The following is a 12,655-nucleotide window of genomic DNA, read 5'->3' on the forward strand; positions in this document are numbered from 1 at the left end:
TTCTCATTAAGCGGGATTGCTGAGCTGGGGGGGTGGGTGGGAGCTTGGTAGGGCCCCGAGCCTGCCCTGAGGGCACAGACAGTGTGACCCACGGCAGCGTGGGCATGGCTGGGAGGGCTCAGGAGCGGCAGCAAGCCAGGCTGGGGGCTGCACGCAATTGGAGATCCACCACACCCGTGGTGAGCTGATGAGTGCTGAACTCATCCAGCAAGCACGAGTGGCCAGATGGGAATAGCCCCAGTTGTCCCCATGTCTCAGACGGTTCCTGCCAGGCACCATGGTGTCTGGGGGTGGCCGGGGCTGCTGGGGGCATTTCCTGGGGTCAGGGCATAGGGCCTGGCAGAGGGGATGGAGCCGCCCTGGGACACTGCTCTGCCCTTGGCTGGCCCTGCAGAGCTGTGCCCATTTCGGTGCCGTTCCTGTTGCATGTCTGAGTGTCCTGGCCCCATCCTGCCCTGCTCCCACACTGCAGGCGAGGCAGAAAGACCTCGGCTGGGGTGAACAGCCCATATACTCGCTCCCAGCTGTGTATGCGAGGACTCTGCAGCTGGGAAAACCCATGGGAACAGGTGAGTGGTTGGGACCTGACGTGACAAACCTCACTTTGGGGTTGGGCCAATTCAGGGCTGGTTCCAGCCCCGCTGGCTGTCAGTGGGCTGCCGTGGCAATGCCCGTGTCTGCGCAGTGTGCACGGCAGGGCTGTGCCATCCCTCTGCAGAGGAGCAGCTGTGGGCACAGCAGTGTCATGTGCTGAGCAGAGGCAGCCCTGTAAAATGCTGGTAACGTTTTTTTCCAAGACTGACGCTGCAAATGGTTGTTGGGATTTTTGTTGCAATTGTGCTGGGCACAAGGGGCCGAGCCCTGCGTGCGGGTTCCTTCCCATTAATTCAAAGCCCCAGTCCAGCACTGCGCTGGCACAAGCCCTCTCCCACCCCTCCCGGCTCTCCTCATCCTCACACAGAAGTGCACACCGAAATCCTCTCAAACCTCTCATTTGAGAACTGAATCATTGGCAGCAATGCGCTCAGTGGCAGAATCCCTCAGCTTTGGTTTGCCTCAGCCCCAGCGCCGCGCGGTGTGGGGCCGCAGAGCCGGGGGCCACCCAACACCGCCCCACCCTGAGCCCTTCGGATTTGTCTTTAGCAGGTTCCTTCCATCCCCGTGTGTGTGTGTGCACGTGGGCTTTGGCCTCCTTTTTGCACACACAGCGGTTGTTTGGTAGCAGCGAGCGGGGCTCCGTGCCAAGGCTGCCTCATTAAGATTAAGCACATGCAGATTTGCCTCGTTTTTGGCTAATGACAGCTGCAAACAATTGCTTGTCATGCTTGCTGATTGTTGATTGGTAAAGGTGAGGCCGTGCAAGAATTGGTGTAGGAGTGCTGGCCCTCAGGGCTGGCAGGACAGGAGGCAGGTGGAACCAAAAGCAGGGGCTCGGTTTGAGGGAAGGCTTCTCCTCCCAGAGCACCACACTGAGCTCTGCACCACACCTGAGCGCGTCTTAGAAACGCCCGGGCTATTTGAGGACATCCCCCCCAAAGAGCTCAATTTTGTGTGGTTTTATTATGATGCTGACGGAAGGAGAGAAGCTCTGAGACAAAGGAATGTCTGAGAAAATGAAATTCTCGGCATTGCCGATGGAAAATGCTCTGCGTTATTTTAAGGCTGGCGCGGAAACGGGGACACACAGGTAGAACAGCTGCAGCAGAATGGCAATGTCCCGTTGGCGTCAGTGCTGCTCCCTGCACACGCTGTGGGGACAGCGAGGGGGTCCCCCATGGGGCACATGGGGAGGGGACCCCCGGCCCTGGGGGCAGCTCCTGTCTGGCCCCACAGAGGTGGGCGTGCTGGGATCTGGGTCCTGGGAGGAGCTCTGATGCCTCCGAGAACATTTGGGAGAGCTCCTGATTTTAATTGGGTTTCCTTAATTATTATTTACTTCGACTGAAGAAACTGTTGTGTTTAAATAACGCTGTTTTTTTGCCAAAATGCTGTCACAGAAAAGATGCTTTCCCCTTCAGGAGCCCTCAAACATGGGCTCCCTTCCAGGCCTTGGTGCTGCACGGTGCTGCGCCCGCTGCCGTGCTCCTTCCCTCACTGCCCCGACCCCAGCAGCACCTCCCACTGCAGCCCAGTGGGGCTGGGGGCCCTGGGGACCGGGAGAGCCCCATATATTCATGGTGCAGAGGGAAATCAGCCCCACAGCATCACTGTGCATGCCGGGCTGTGCGGGGACCCCACGCTCCCATCGCTCGGACTCTTTATTTGGTATTTCTTTAATAATTAGCGGCAGATTTTGTACTTATGTTTGCAATTATCCAAATGCCTCTGGGACGTGTTGTGCCGGATAATTGAATCTCGTTGGTGTGTGGCTGCGGAGACGCTGTCAGTGCACGCACGGAGTCGGAGTGTGCTGCTGCCTTTTGGGGTCACGTTCAGATAAATGAGGCTTTCTCCTTCTAAAAAACAAATAGAAACGAAGCGTTTTGCTCTGCTGTCTTTGGCAGAAGCATTGCTAGTAGCCCATACTGGAGAGGGAAATGCATTATTATCACTAATTAATGGGATGTACATTTTAACTCTATGCAGTGGCTCTTTCCTGGGCTCCAGTGACCCCTCCACGTGCCACACCTGCAGCGGCAGCATGAGGGGCAGGTGGGGCTGCTGTTCCTCAGAGGAAAAACGAAACCATTAGGCTTCCAAACACTTCTCAGTCATGGAGGTTGGGTGAAATTCCTCCATCTGCACCCGTTGTTCCTTGTGGGACCTCCCCTGGCTGCTGGGAGCCAGGGCCCCCCCAGCACAATGCCCGCCTGTGGGTCGCTGCCACCTGGGTGCTGGAAGGGCCCTGCAGATGTCTATGGAATGTGGCATGTCCGCTCGGTGCTCTCAGTGCTCCCTGGCTGCTCGGTACCAGCAGGGGGGTTGGGGAAGGTTAAGCCCAATTGACGTTGCCACTTCCCCCAAGGAAAAGCACTGTTGTTCCTTCTGTACCCGTGCTTCCCCTTGGGGCTCAGTGCTGGGGGCACTGCTGGGGACCCGCACCCCAGGGCAGCGGTGGCTGTGCCCCTCGGCCACCTGCAGCTTCAGTGTGTGCATGCTGGACCTCGGCCCCTCGGTGGCGGGGAGCAGCGGGGCGGGCACATGGCACCTGTGGCTCCAGGACACCCCTGGGCACAATGTGCCCTCTGCTCTGGGTCGTCGGGGCCGCTCGCACCTCTTCACCCATGACAGCACACGCAGCGCTGTGTGACATCGGCAGGGCACGGTGCTGCTGCTGCTGCGGGCTCCTGCCTGGCCCACATCCCACAGCCCCCTGCCCACAGCCCCCTGCTCACGGAGCCAGCGCCGACAGCCTCGCCGTGCCCCCACGCCGCTCGGCGCTTCGCCCCAGCCACAAAGCAGTTAACATGTGTTGATCGCAGCGGCGTGCTCGGCTCCGTGCAGCTCTCGCAGGCAGCGCGATCCTCCCCGGTCTCCAGGGATCTCGTGGCATTTTGCCCAGATGGCATCGGTCTGTGTCTCAAGGACATAACGCAGCGCCTTCGCAGCCTCGCAGCAGCGCCGCGGTGACAGATGAAGCCGGGGCGCTGCTTCGTCTCCGCCGAGAGGGAAGAGAAGCTCCGCGCCATGCCCGGGCTGCAGCCGGCCGCTCCCTTTCGCCTCCGTGAATGACCGGTGCCCGGTGCCCGCCCGGGTTGCAGCGTGTGGGGCAGCGCTGGCCGAGCACGAGGCCCCAACCATCCCCGCGGAGCAGCGGGCGCTCGGCCCTGTCCCCCCCCGCCGGCACTGCAGGTAGGTGCGGGACGACGCTCGCCCGTTGGGACACTGCTGGCAGCGGCACGTGGGCTGGCACTGCCGCTCCCTGGGGGTGGCCGCTGCCCACGTCCTGGGGCCTCGCGGCCTCAAGGAGAGCCCACGCGTGGTCTCGGTGGCCGCCAGCACGAGGGACGGCTCGGTGGCCCGGGGACGACCTGTGAAATGCCGGCAGCACGCATGTGGTGGCCGTGCCGGCACCGTGGGCGCGAGATTGGTGGTGCCCTTCATCAGCTGTATTTAATTGGTGCATTCTGTTTTCTTGAATGAGCTGTGGTGATGGGGCTGGCCCCGCTGCCGGTGCGCACGTGGGGATGAGCAGCTCGGGGGGGCTGAGGCCACAGTGGGGGCTGTGCCATGAGCCCCTCGGGGATGACATGGGCACCTCTGGGAGGGATCTGCTGTACGAGGGTGGGTGACAGCGTCCTGCATGGCCGTGGAGTGGGGGCAGCAGGATGTGGGGCTTCCAGGGCTCCCCTGAACCCCACGCTCTGTCCCCAGAGCCCTGCATTTCCCTGCGCCGCATGCAGCTCATTTCCTGCCAAATGAAAATGGGGTTTGTTTTTCCTCTTCTTCCCCCTTTTCTCCTGTGTGTGGCCAATGGAGTGTTTCCTCGCCGCGTTTCATTACAGCCCGCACCGCTCAGACACCGCTCCTAGCGCTGCTGTGTGCCGGGAATGCCAATGAGCCCACGCTGCCACCACAAAGTGTATTTGTCCTGAATGCGGAATAATTAATGGTTTGGGAGAACCGAGCGAATTACGTTGGAGCTGTTGCCCAATTAGTTAAACTAATTGAGAAGCGGGGGCAGCTTCCAGAGACCCTGCAGCATCGCGGTGCTCCGACTCCGCCGCAGGAATGGGGCCATCCCCGTGCATCCCCGCAGGGCCCAGGGCTTTTTTTTGGATGTTCTGCTCCGTTTTCTATTTGTTCACCTACACACGTGTGTGCGTTCATGGGGTGCTCGTGTATCTGGAGGGGCGGGAGCGTGGTGCAGCACCATGGCTGCTCTGCCAGGCGCTCACCGAGCCGTGCTTCCCCCATACGCGCTGTGACAGATTACAGCTTGATAGAGCCACAAACACCCAACAGCAACAGAGGCGTCAATTTAGTTATTAACAAAGGGCAGTATTCAAACGGCGCTGGCGCGGCTCCAAGTCGCCAAGCTCATGAGCGTTTATTAAATATTCATCGAAATCTTGGCATTTCGCTCCCCTCTCCGCCCTCCCCCCCTCCACCCCGAAATTAGTTGGTTCTAAAGGTTAGGAAGCTGCTTCAAAAAATTAATTATTTCATTAGCCCGCTGTAAATCAGATCTTTACAACGAAGTTTTGGAGGGTCGGCGCGAGGTGGGCGGCGGTGGCACTTTGGGGCAGGTTGTCTCCATCACGTGTGCCCTGACCCCGCCACGTGGCGGCGTGTGACCCTAATGCTCAAAAAGAGAGCTCCAAAAAAAAAAAAAAAAGAAAGAAAGAAAGAAAGAAAAATTTAAATACAAAACTATGAGCAGGTCTGCCTGCTTCCTTCACCTGCCCCTTTGTCACCGAGCTGTACCTGCGGCACACGGAGCTCCGTGCCACCGCCAAGCTGCAAGACTCGGACCTCTGGTTTGGCACCACGGCTCCCCATTTGGTGAGTGCACTGCTGCTGCCAGCAATTAATTGGCGCAGCTCTCCTGGTGCTGCTCATTAGCATGCAGGGTGCGTGCGGGCGCTCTGTTGCCTGCAGCCTTGGCAGGGGGCTGCTGGGTGCGGGTGTGTGGCAGGGTGCTGCGGGTTGGGGGTGCTGTGGGTTGGGGGGTGCTGCTGCTTGTGCAGAGCCGTGCACCAAGGGCTGCTGCTCGGTGTCTCTTCCTCCCGCCAGCTCCCTGCCGTGCTCCCACCACTGCATCCCCGCAGCCATTGCGATGCTCCCAGTGCTCCGGGCTGGTGGGACCCCGGCAGCCACGACTGCTCATTGCCCTGATGCCAGGATTAATTCTTTTCCTTCCCCATCTGTAAGCATTCGGGGTGAGCGCTCAGAGTGTGGGCTGTGCCGTGGTGCTGAGTGCAGACAGCACCCCAGCAGCCACAGGGCTCGGCCATGCTCCCCACCATGCTCACGGCACGTGAACAACCACGCAGCCCTGAGGGCAGACGGGATCCATGTTCCCAATGCCAGGGACTCAGCCCCAGCCTGGAAAGGGCTGCAGGGGCCCGATGGGGCAGCGGGCTCTGTCATTAGGATGCAGATCCATCGCCATCTCCCTGGAGACCATGGGAACGAAGGGCTCGCAGTGTCGGTGCCTGGCAGCCGCGCTGGGAAGGGGCAGCTGCGCGCCGGTTCTGAGGGCGCCGATGAATTACTGCCCCTGTTCAGGCAGGAGCCTTTGTTCCCCGCGCATTGTCAGCAGAGAAATTGGAGAGAAAAGTAAAATTAATCAGGCACAGCTCGAGATACGGGGAGACAATGAGCCGAGCGCGCACCGGGAGATAGCACCGCGCGGAGCATCCGCTCCGTTTTAAGCATTAGTAGCAATTTTTTTTTTTGTCCTTGAACTAATTATCTACAAAAGCTCCGTGGAGCTGACGCCGGGTGTGAATTGCCGTGCTGGTGCGGCATTGTGACGGCGGTGATCCCGTATTTAATACGCGGGGCATTCCTGGGTAATGGCTAGCCCCTTTGTGCCGCTGAAGGAAGCCATATGTTTCAGAGACATCCCGAAAGATCTCTCAGGAGCAACAAAACGGGGATTTCTGGGGCTGCTGAATGCAGCTGCCAATCACCCGCGTCACGCTGCCGGTGCTGCACGGGTCACTGCGGGTCTGAGCTTGCAGTGGGGATGTGCCGGCTGGGCACGGAGCTCGGCACGCTGCTGAAGTGCACCAAGGGAATTGCTTTTCCTCCCTGTCCATTGCTGAGAGCTGAGGAGCTTTCTGCCCCAGTTCCAGAGGTTCAGCTTGGGCATAGCGCATAGGATTTTCTCTGTGGGCTTCTCCTCGCTTTTTGCTCCTACAGATTTATGCCCAGCCCTCTTTCGCACCAGAATAAAACCCACGGGCCCGTGACTTCCCAGGGTGTAGCACTGCGTTTGGTAGGAATGGATTTCAATCCCCGTGGCCAAAGCCCATCCTGCCTCTGTCCCCTGGTGCTGAGCCCCAGCAGCGTGCCCAGCCCTGCTCCACCTCTCCCAGCACAGGGCAGGACCCATTCCCATCCGCTCCCTTTGCTCTCTGGGTTCCCATCTGACAGCAGGCACAAAGCACAGCTCCATCTTGATTTAATAAGTACCTGGAAATGTCATCAAAGACGTGATAATAAAATATCAGGTGCGGGGAAACGACTAGCCAAAAGGGATTTTAAAAAGTGAAGTGTCCATGTAGTAGATTAAGATAGTCATTCCCATCCCGAGTACATTCTCATTGCCCAACCATTGCCCACATTTGATGCTTTATCACTTCCAAAGGCTCAGCTCGCCCAGCACGCTTCCTCAGTGCACGCACTGCTGCTCGCAGGGCAGACAGACGCTGATGGCAGTAGCTGCAGCTGAGTTCTGATGCTCAGAAGTCTCTTGGCAAATTAAAGCCCAGCTCCACACCCAGCGCAATAAGGACAGAGCCAGCTCAGCAGCATAGGGACGGATGTGTTAATGTTTTAATAGGCTGATCACCTCATAAATAATTTGCTCAGTTCTAGAGTAATTGACCCGGTCACAGAGGTAATAAAGGGCTTTCCCCAGGGTTCTTGTTCAAAGGCTCAGCAAACCCTTTCCGAGGGAGCCCTAAGTGCCTTTTAACAATATGTGTTTTATATGGTCACAGTCTGGTACCCTGCTAATTCAGTAGTCACTGCAAACACCATCAGTTCGACTCCATGGACATTTCAATTAAATAGGAAAAAAAAAAAAAAAGGGGAACCAGCAGCGCCTTCAGCCTGAGTGCTGCATTGTGGGCACTGCCCTCCTGCAGCTCCACGACCACTGTGCAGCCCCCGGGCTGTGCCCCTGCCCCACATTGCCCCCAGTACTGGGCATGGCTATGGCTGTGGGTCACTGTCCTGTGCTAGGAGCAGGTAGATCCCAGGGCACAGCTTCAGCCTCAGACCCCACGCACCCATCCCATCCATCTCAATGTGCTGAGACTGCGCCCAGCACAGTGGGCTGGCTCTTGTGTGCTGGGGATTCCTGCTGTATGCTGCAGGTTCCTCTTAATTACCGAGTATTCCTCTCCTCTGATGGGTTTTCCCCTTGTGTGCTGGGTATTCCTGGGGTGTACTGCACATTCCTGAAGCCTTGTTGCTCTTGTTCCTGCATCCTGGCCATTCCCGTTGTGCACTGTGCCCTTCCCCTTGCTGGCACCGGGAGCTGCAGTGCCAGGCTGTGGCCCAAACCATCAGACACAAATGCAGTGGTGATGGAAAGTAAATTTAATATCCTTGCCCTTATTTTTGTAAATTAGTGTAACCGTCAGCCTACAGAATAAATGACACCTAATTACCGATGGGGCAGCTCATGTAGGAGCACAGAGCTGGGAGGCGATCACAGGGAAACACTGTCAGTGATGGGAAATGAGCACGATGCCGGCTGGAGGGAGCTGTAATTACGGAGGACTGACACACTGTGAGCTGTTTATGGTAATGAAGCGGTGCATCAAATCAAATTAACCTTAGTTATTTAGCACAGAACGCACTGAGGACTCCTCTCAGTCGATGCCAAACCCAAACCCAGAGCAGCCGCCCTGTGGTCCACTGGAGTCAGAAATTCGCTGGGGATGCAGGTGGAGGCAGTGGCCCTCATTTAGGACACATCATGGCTGTGTGCAGTGTGCTGGGTGATGCGGGGCCGGGCAGGATGCGGTGCCCTGTGCCCTGTGGGTGTCCCCATGTCCCCATGTCCCCATGCACTGGGCAGAGCCGGGGCAGGTCAGCTGGAGGAACGCTCACATCGGGATCCCTTCCCACTGACGGGTGAGTAATCTTTCGGATTAACCCAAACGCTTCGTTAAAGATTAACAAGCTTTTAGCAAGGTCCCCCTGCTGCAGGCGGTGCTGCACCGGGTAGCATGGGGAGCGGGCACGGGGAGCACTTGGGCACCGAGTGCAGCTCATCCCTATGCACACGCTGCTGGGATGGATGAGGAGGGAGGGACCCCTCTGGAATGGCCGTGTCCCAGCAGTGCCCACGGGTTTCCCCAGACTCGGTTTGCTGCTGACCATCTCACTATGCACAGCATTGGACCATTTGGCATTAGGAAAGATTTGCTCGGTGCCCCCTGCCTGCACAGGCCTCGAGGGGAGCCAGGCCCCTCCTCCAGGAGAAGGAATCCTGGGCAGATCTTCCCGCTGGTTGGAAAACGCGAATTGCGTCTGCAGTGAAAGGCGTTCCTCCGCCTAACTCAAAGCAGCGGGCATTGAAAATCCCGCCACCAAATTGACCCTGAGCCGTATTTTTGCATCCCCCTGCGTTTGTCTGCTTGGGTTTACCTGGGACAGCAGGAGCCGCACGTGGCCATGCCGGGGGCTGCCCCTCCCGGACCTCCTGCCCCCAGCCCCATGCCCTGTGTCGCAGAGCTCTCGCTGCCGGCCCAGCAGTGCCCCTTCTGCTGCTGTCTTTGAGCCCTGGCTCTCGGTGCAGGGTGTGGGGCTTTTTGTTTATGGGTTCATTTTGCTTCTTTCCATCGCTATGAAAATGCCTCACGAGTCCCAGTGGTTAATCACTATTGTACGGGAAGAGAGAGAGGAGATTTTCTCTAATCCCTTTTAAATGGCCTCCAAATGAGGGCTCAAGCAAAGATGACTAACGACAGACATGATTAAACTAATTTGGAAGGTGAAGCTTTGACAGGAGCCCTCCAAGCCCAGGTGTAGCCCTGGGGATGACACACTGCCATCCACGCTGCGGATCTCCTACGCTGTGACATCTGAATTAAGGAAATTCATTACTTTGTGGTTTTGGTTTGGCCAGCGGATCTCCTTTTTCATGGAAAACATTTTTGTCTATTTTCTGCAAACCTTTCACTTAGCACTGCCAGATACAGTCCCACTAATGGGATACTAAACCCTGGTTCGCTAGCAGCCAGCTCCCATTCCTCTCACCAAAGCTCTCCCTCTGAACACGCCTTTGCCTTCCAAGAATGGATAACATTAAAATACCAAAAGTGTAGAGACACGCGGACGAGCTCAGAGTGTCCCATTCCATCCCCATGATATTGGCAGTGATTAATGTGACACCCGCACTGTCCATCTCGCTTTGTTTAATTATCACTGTTGCATTGTTCGTGTCTCTGGAGACCCGATCTGGTGGGATTGCCCTGATGGATTATGTATGAAATCCAGGTCAGCGCGTCCAAGTATTACTGCCTCATAATTTGCTGCGCCGCAGAGGCCAATAGAGATGCCTTGTATTATTAATTATACCAATATATTTTCATGAGTAATGCGATTAATTAGGCTGTGTATATTACAGTTCCGGCCTGTTCTGTTGTGTGTTTGTTCTTGGATGGAGGTGGCTGGCTCAGAGCAAGTGGCAAAATCTGCACTGGACAGAGCTGCCCTGTGCCAAGCAGCACACGCAGCCCCAACATCATGGTGGCCCTGGGACCTTGGCAGCGGTGCTGTGGTGCTGGTGCTGTCGGTGCTGTGGTGGCAGTGCCAGCACCGTGTGGGCTCAGAGCTGCCCCATGGGCACAGCTCTCAGGATCTGGGCTCTGCTCCCTGTGTGGCACAGCTGAACTTCTCCCATCTTCTCCCATCTTTTGTTTTCATGCAGGTCCAAGAAGAGTCACCACCCTTTAAGTTCCAAGAAGAGGCCTTCCAATCTCCGGTGCAAGAAGAATTCGAACAGTAAGGCAGCGTTTTTCTTTCTGAGCTGGTGGATTGTATTTTACTCCGGCCATTTCTTTCCTTCTTGCTGTGTGTTCGATCACAGGGGTTTGTTTCTTTGCTTTTTGATGTAGCTCCGCTCTGGCAGTCACACAAACAATTGTGTCTGGGGTGGGTATTGTCCTGTCTGCTCATGCTGAAGTCCTTCCAGCAGTGCTTCATGCCCTTGAGTTGCAGTTTTCCCACCCAGCTGCCCTGCAGGGTACTCCTCCTGGTCCCTGGGACCTCTCCTTGGCACCGGGATGCACGAAGGGAGCTAACCCAGCGGGCAGTGCTGCACTGTGCTCGGGCAAAGCGTGTTGCAGCACCACACGTGGGTCATTGCGAGGATACCATCCCCATCTGCATCCCCAGCCCTGCCCAGAGCTCAGCATGGAGCAAATCCTTCCCAGGATGACCTGGACAGCACTGCCCTGGACTGCGGCCGAGAGCCAGGGAGGAGCCTCCTTGGTTCTGCATTTAGCTCCCAGGATTCACCCTCCTCTAGGACAAGCCCATCACTGAAAATGCCTTTAGAAGCTCCAGTCACAGTCAAAATTAAATCAGAAAATGAACTATTACTCAAAGTGACTTGGAGTTGCCCAAGATTTATACGCTTTGGGCAGCTCGAGCTCCATTTGCTGGATACCTCGGAAGCCGCACCACTAGCGCACCGTGACCATTTGCAATTTCACACCGCTATAAGCTCGCTCTCATTGAGATTGGGGAGATGAAAAATGTCTTTATTAAGGGAAGTCACAGGTCCCCGATTGGCTGCTAAATATGTTTTAATGTGTGGGGTGAGGGGTGCGGGGCCGGGGGTGGCACGGTGGTGACTGAGCTCCTGTGAGAGCCAGGCAGGGAAACTCCAGACAAAGGATTTAGCTGTGTTTTTTTTTTTGGCTGCTTGGACCATCTCGAGATGGTGGATGGCTCTTGCTCCAGGGCAGCATGGGGCCATGCACCCTGGCACAGGTTGTGATTGCGCATGCCCCCACCCATGTGGTGCTGCAGGTCCTCACACTGCTGCCTTTTGCTGCCCATTTGCTCCTTGACCATAAACCTGTGGCAGACTCATTGCCATGTTTCCTCCTGCCCCCCTGCCCCAGCACTCATGGAGCTGTTGTGCAGGGAGCTCTCACCACGCTCCTTGCAGTGCCGGGTGGTAACTCCTGGGGAGTGGCTGTGCACAGACACCCCTGTGTTCGCAAGCGCATTGTGCTCTAACAGTTCTCCCTATTAAGTATTCCATGTGCCCCTACCAGTGAGTGTGTCCTGGTCACCTCCCCGAGTCATCAGGTGCATCTCAAGCAAGTGCTGTGTGATGCAGACAGAGCCGTGGGAGCTGCTGCTGCTTCCCGCTGCTCCTGTTTCCCCAGCACACCTCTGCGGGTATCCGCCCCGTAATGATCTTTTATTCCCGCATTTGTGTCTCTACTCCAGGAATCATGCACTGAACCTGGAGCAAAGTCAAGCGCGGAGCCTCCTCCCAGCTCATCCAGCAACACGTTCACAAAAGGCCCTGTTATTATCCCCACATCCACACTCTCTAACCCTGTAATTAGATGCTTAGGCTATGATTGCCCCATTGTCCGCTGGATGGGTTTAATCATTCTTTCCTCCTACAGTGGCAATTTTGTCCCAATTAATTATTTCAGTTTGAACAGCAATAGCTGGTTGAGTTTAGAGAGAAATTAAAAGGGTAGAGCAGAATAATGAAGAGCGAGCTAACGAGGGAAAGGCTGCAGACAGGGCTGCTGCTCCATGCTCTCCTCCGAGGGCCAGAGCACCACTTTGCCTGCGCATGGCAGCAGGGCTGTGTGTTCACCCTCAGGTCCAGCAGAAGCTGTTGCTGCAGCCACCGTGGCGCTGACAGCGGTGGTGGCACCAGGGTGAGTGGCACTGCAGGCTGAGCAAAGCAGTGAGGGCAGTGCCACAAACTGGGGTCAGCCTATGGCTATCGGCCGCAGCTCCGGCTCTGGGCTCCCCAGAGGGGACAGCTCTG

The 12,655-nt window shown here is 56.8% G+C and overlaps 1 long non-coding RNA gene across 1 annotated transcript; it reads left to right on the plus strand.

The window, feature by feature from the left end:
- Positions 3,266-12,267, plus strand: LOC110405886. Its single transcript, XR_002443165.1, has 3 exons — positions 3,266-3,792; positions 10,559-11,949; positions 12,094-12,267. It is a non-coding gene; the product is annotated as an uncharacterized LOC110405886 (long non-coding RNA).

This window comes from Numida meleagris, chromosome 13 (assembly GCF_002078875.1).
Source record: "Numida meleagris isolate 19003 breed g44 Domestic line chromosome 13, NumMel1.0, whole genome shotgun sequence".
Lineage (NCBI taxonomy): Eukaryota > Metazoa > Chordata > Aves > Galliformes > Numididae > Numida > Numida meleagris.